The following is a 5,545-nucleotide window of genomic DNA, read 5'->3' as shown; positions in this document are numbered from 1 at the left end:
CATTCATGTCCATTTCTTCCCAATGTCCCACTACGGAGATTGAGCTCAGCTGGCTGATTCTGACTCAGCGAGTGTTACAAGGTGTTGTCACTAGATGGCGCCTGACTCCTGTACTGCACAAAGTATCAAAACAATTTCTCAGAACAGGAAGAGAAAGCAAAAGTTGAAGTTTCACTATAATGTAGTATAACATCATTTCTCAAATAATATATTTTTCTCTCCAGGCTTAATGACATAGGTAACATCTCAGGATTTCACTGGCAATTCTTTTATTTGCGTGAAGTATTTCCATTATCACAACAATGCATAAAACTGGTCACACAGTATCTTCCCATTTGATTGTAAATCCTAATTATTTTTGTCAGCATCAGTATATTGCTTTCGATCAAAAGAATAGTCTTTCTAAATACAAATGATGAATGAATCAATTAAGCATGAAGCTAATTTAATTGCAAAGTTTGGTCTGCGCTATGCATTATCCCTATTCTCTCCCCCTTGCAGTTACAAATCTTCATGAAAATCGAACAAGAGGATTTTAAAAATATATTAGCTTTGTCTGTATATATTTAAGAGCAACATTTAAAACTTTCAACATGTCTGAAAAATGCTCTCTTTCCAATTATTTTACATTTTCAATACAACTTGGCTCTTTTTCATGCTAAAAAAGTGTAGAGGGAAAACTGTTTTAAGAATCTCTTGAGCACAATGAAATAGTTTTCCTAACAGAATTGGYTTGCAAATAAAGGTGTGGCAGGAGAGTTCTCAGTATATTTAAAAACTTTTAGGAGTGGTATAACAGAAGATTGCTTCATATGGGTGGTGTTATACAAGGTTTCAATCGGTATTACTCAAGCAAATGAAATCACTGTAGTCTGTAAGCAAATAAAAATCCTCAATCTTCTTGACAACAGAAAATCATTTCCCAGTGTTCTGAGTCACTTTAGTCTGATCACACGTTTTAAATGTGTTGAGCTCAGCAGGTTTCTAAATAGTAATTAGAATATTTGTAAATGATAGATAAACATGAAATAGTGGTAGTTAACCCCATGACAAACTGAACTTGTATTTGTTAATGATTTTTACATGCAGCTATGCAAAAAAAATTCTTCAAGGAGCAAAATTTCTAAAACTTGTGAAAGGTACTCAGATACTATGATGATGAACTTTGCGTAAATAGACAGACATTATGTGGGGTGTCTGCAGTGATATGGAAGATTTATTACAATACTCAACTCTGATAAACTTTTTTTTTAAAGAGTCATCAGACTTTTTACAATTACTTATAAAGATTGAACTACATATTTATTCCTGGTTTTTCTAACCACACAGTATTCCATGAATACCAGCCTTATTAGAAATCTGCTTGTGCAGTATCCTGAAATTGCTTTTGCTCCAGATCTGGAGTGCAAAGAACACGTTTAAACATGGTTGTGGTCAACCATTATCGTCTTTTTTTCTGTACATAAAAAAAGAGGTATGTTGATTGATGTTGAAGAGCTATATTTTGTACTTGAAAGATACCAAAGATAGGTGTACTTCAATGGCAGAACTCAGCTAGAATCTTCCCTGCCCTTTGGACATGACTGCAACTCAGTAAGAACACCAGCGTATTGAATGCTCTTTCACATGATAGGGTCAGTGGTAATAYAGTAGGCTTTTATCCAACTTCTAAAAATACTTAAAAAGCTTTTTGAGTATATTTTGCCCATGGATGCCACTACAAAGCTCACTGCCTTTCACAATTTCTAAAAGACAATTACTGAAAACACATGTAAAGACACTGACTGTGTATTTTGAGTTTCCAAATAACCTAGGTCTAGCCTAATGGACTGTGYGTGTCTTCTTCGCCACTGATGAAGTCAGATATACTCAGAGAAATCTTTTGTAAAAAATTAAAGCTAGTGTTGATTCATTCATTTGAACCAAGTTAACAGTTTTGAAATTAATTTTGAAATGGACATATACTTATTTCACTACATAATCGACATTTGTGCATATGATATATTGTAATGACAAAGGATAATTTCCATTTTGTCAAGTGTTTAGATAAACACAGCCTAACAGGAACATGCTTGGCCTGCTGAATACCGCCTTTTAAAGGTCTGACAGGCAACAACCTTCCCCAAGAGACTAAACAAAGCTGCCTTTAAAACTGTTTGTTTTTCCTAGCCTGAAGTTAAACACTGCTACAAATACTAACTTCCCACCATGCATTCACCCATCCTCATGCATTCTTCCCTYTGAGGAACCTTTCGTTCTCCCAGGTGACAACTGAAATAAAGGTTTCTGAGTCAGATTCTAACAGGTTTACCAGATACAAAACCAGCAATGCACTGAATAACAGCCATAAAACACTAACTACAGAGCTATGCAAGCTAAAGAGCCCAAAGGCCATCAGAATGAAGTTCACGGTGGCCTTTTTCCCAGGTACCACTTGTTAGCGGGATAGGTGCTGAATTACAGGAGTGACATAAGAGCTTTGCCCAGCTTGCTTTTGTTTTGGAGAAAGTGCTCCTCATTTTCTCTTATCATGTGAGTTAAGAACCTGCRCTGAGTCAGAGAAAGAAGCACCCGTGCAGGTATAGAGAACTGCTGTTCCACAGCTTTGCTATTGTCCATTTTAATACCACAGAACCCTGGCCATGCTATTTTTGCACTGAAGGGCTTTCAGAATTTCTGAGACTCTAGAAAATACTACTGAAAAAATGCTGCTTCTCTCTTCCCTCTCTGTGTGTGTTTGGAAAAGACAGCATTGATTCAAACTAAAATTGTTCAGAAACTCTGTAAAAGGTCTACTTTAAAATGCAAACAAATCTCTCGTGYTCCTGTGACACAGTGGAAAGATTTCATTTTTGTGGCATTACTATCAATTAAAGTTACTTATGTATAATCATCCAGGAGCCTCTGCTTGGGTTGTGATCTTTCACATCTGGCCAGTATGAGCTTGGAATCTGATGACTGAGATGCTTATAGAAGCCATTACTGCCTGACATTTAATGGGAGACTTCTGGTCCAAGCCTCGCTTGTCTCAGTTCCTGAAAAGCAAGAAAGGCACTCTCAGCAAAAGACTGAATGAAAAAGCATGATTATAGTCCTCGTTGTTCAAGCAGAGACTATGGTGACTATTAACCAGTGACTTTCTTTGTTCATCTCATTTGCCTTTACTCTTTGTTAAAAATAGCAGAGGATTCAGCAGTTCCCTCACTTTTCTTTCCTCACTTTCTTCTCCCCATCCATGCATCTCTGCGCAGTGTATCTGGTAGGGAAAAGCAATTGCTAGCGAGCTCCTGGCAGCAAAATAATGGAGTCAGCAGCAGAGAAAGTTAGGGTGGGTAGCCTGGGGGACAGGCAGACCATAAAAGGGATTGAGAGGAGGGAGGAGGAAGACAGAAGGAAACAAGAAGCAGGATGTAGGCAGCGCCCAGCTCCGTGGCTTTCAGCCGTGCCATTACCTCACAGGGGAGGCCTCCAAACAAGGCATTACACTGAACTGCTGCAGTTTGACTCTGCAGCTCCCAGCAGCCAGGGGCTCCTTCTGGTCCTTCTCCGTGCTGCCTGCCTACCCCCTCCAGCAGAGCTCTCCCTCACAACTCCTTTTCACATTTTGTCCCCCTCTAAGTCCCAGCCACCAGTCCCAMCCATCCTGATCCCAGTAGCTCTAGGATAGCAGCTGAACTCCTTCTACTGCTATTATAAAAGCATAATTAATGCTTGCATGACTAAAGGCTGATCAGGCCACCAACCTTTGAACTGAGAGTGGTTAAAGAAGAAGAAAGCTTTACTCTAAGATCTGTCTATAAATATGCTATGTTAGAATAAACTTCCCTGTATAGATTTAAGTCTCCTATTACACTCACTAACCATTGAAGTGTCAGCAACATCACRCTGGAAGGCCATATTGTCAAAAAACTTTTTCTTGTTTTTTCTTACTTTTTAAAGGATTGCAGGTTTTGTTAATAAAGTAACTGTACTCATAGAATATATCCGGATTTCCTTAAGGTATTTGACTTGGTAGCAAATCACACAGAATTAACAGACAATGAACTGGATTTACARACTTCCATGCATAGCTGTTAATGTTATTAATGGAATATCAGTGAGCATCGCTATATCTAGCAGAGTCCCAAAAGTCTCAACTCATGAGTCGAAACAATGTAATGGTTATACGAATGTGCCAATTATTCACATTCTGGTTAAGTTTTCTGCTGATAAATATTGTTTTGCTAGCAAATAATAAGGACAGACTACCATTAGAGTAATTAGAATTGCTAGATTAGAAGATCCCAGTAAGACATATTTTAATACAGTTAAATACTGTATTAATGTTGGTTCTGAGGARCCAATGCATAGATTGTACTCAGGGATTGAACAATTCTGGGAAGTATCATAGTGGATAACCACCCCAGCACTAACTTTCAAACAATGCTACGTACAAAGAGATAATGTAATCTCTGAAGGTATAAAAAGGGAGTACTGCATTAGGCGAAGAAGTGACCCTTCCCCTGCCCCCATACCAGTAAGGCTGCTGCAGCCTTGTGCCTGGCTGTCCCAACACCACAGCAGTGCAGGCACCACACCTAACACAACCCATACATGAAGCTTGCACTCACTGCATGCAAGCATCCCCTCTACTCAGTCTTCTGTGAGCTGCATCCCCCAGATTCGACCACTTCAGCCTTGCTTCCCTCTCTGAGCCTGGAAACTGCTACTCATCTGTTGTGTCATCCCTGCAGGTTGCACCCTTCCTTCTGCCTGCCGGTTGGTGTTCCTACCTCTACGCAGCACGTGCTGACCCAAATTAAGCTGCTGTGTAGATGAAGCTCGGGAAGAGAAAAGATGTGTGTAGCGATGGTAGCAAGGGCCTATCCACGTCTCACATACAGACGGAAGGGCAGCCAGAGCACCACAGTGAYTCCAGCAGCCAAGGTTTGGAGGTGGTTTGGACAACAGGAGCTCAGTGAGAGGAGAGACAGCCTCACAACCCCCRCCAATCCCTTATACAAAAGCGTATAAAAGCATTGCCCAAGCGGAAATTTCCTCTCACCTTTTACAYGACTAATGCAAAAGGCTTAAGTGGTATCAGTGGAACAGTTTGCCTGCATGTCACGCACCCAGGCTCAAGGCTATCACCAGGGCCCTGGACGCTCCTTCCTAGGGGCTCACCTTGTGTCCTTTAGCGGATTTAAGCGTTTTATCTAGCTATTCTGGTGCTTGGCGCAGAGCTCCCAGGAGGGACTCCGCAGCCCCTGAGGCACCAGGGGCGACACCAGCGGCCCGGTCGTTCCCGCGAGGGCGACGCCGCTAGGCAGTCAGCGACGGAGGGTGCCGGGCACCGCGCCAGGAGATGAAACGCCCCAGGGCAGGAGCCGGCAGCACCGTCTCCCGGCGAGGCCACGAAGCCGAGAGCCCCGAGGCCGGGGGGCCGCCAACGSCCGCCGCCAACGGCCGCGGGGGCGCCCCGCCCCGTGACGCCATCGGCCGGTTGGCCCCGCGCCGGGGAGCGGCGAGAACGGGGGCGCGAGCGTGCTGACGTCAGCGCGGCGCG

This window comes from Rhea americana, unplaced genomic scaffold (genome assembly GCF_003343005.1).
Source record: "Rhea americana isolate MKP2758 unplaced genomic scaffold, rheAme1 scaffold_8, whole genome shotgun sequence".
NCBI lineage: Eukaryota > Metazoa > Chordata > Aves > Rheiformes > Rheidae > Rhea > Rhea americana.
The sequence above is the reverse complement of the archived record's forward strand: the minus strand, read 5'-3'. Positions refer to the sequence as shown.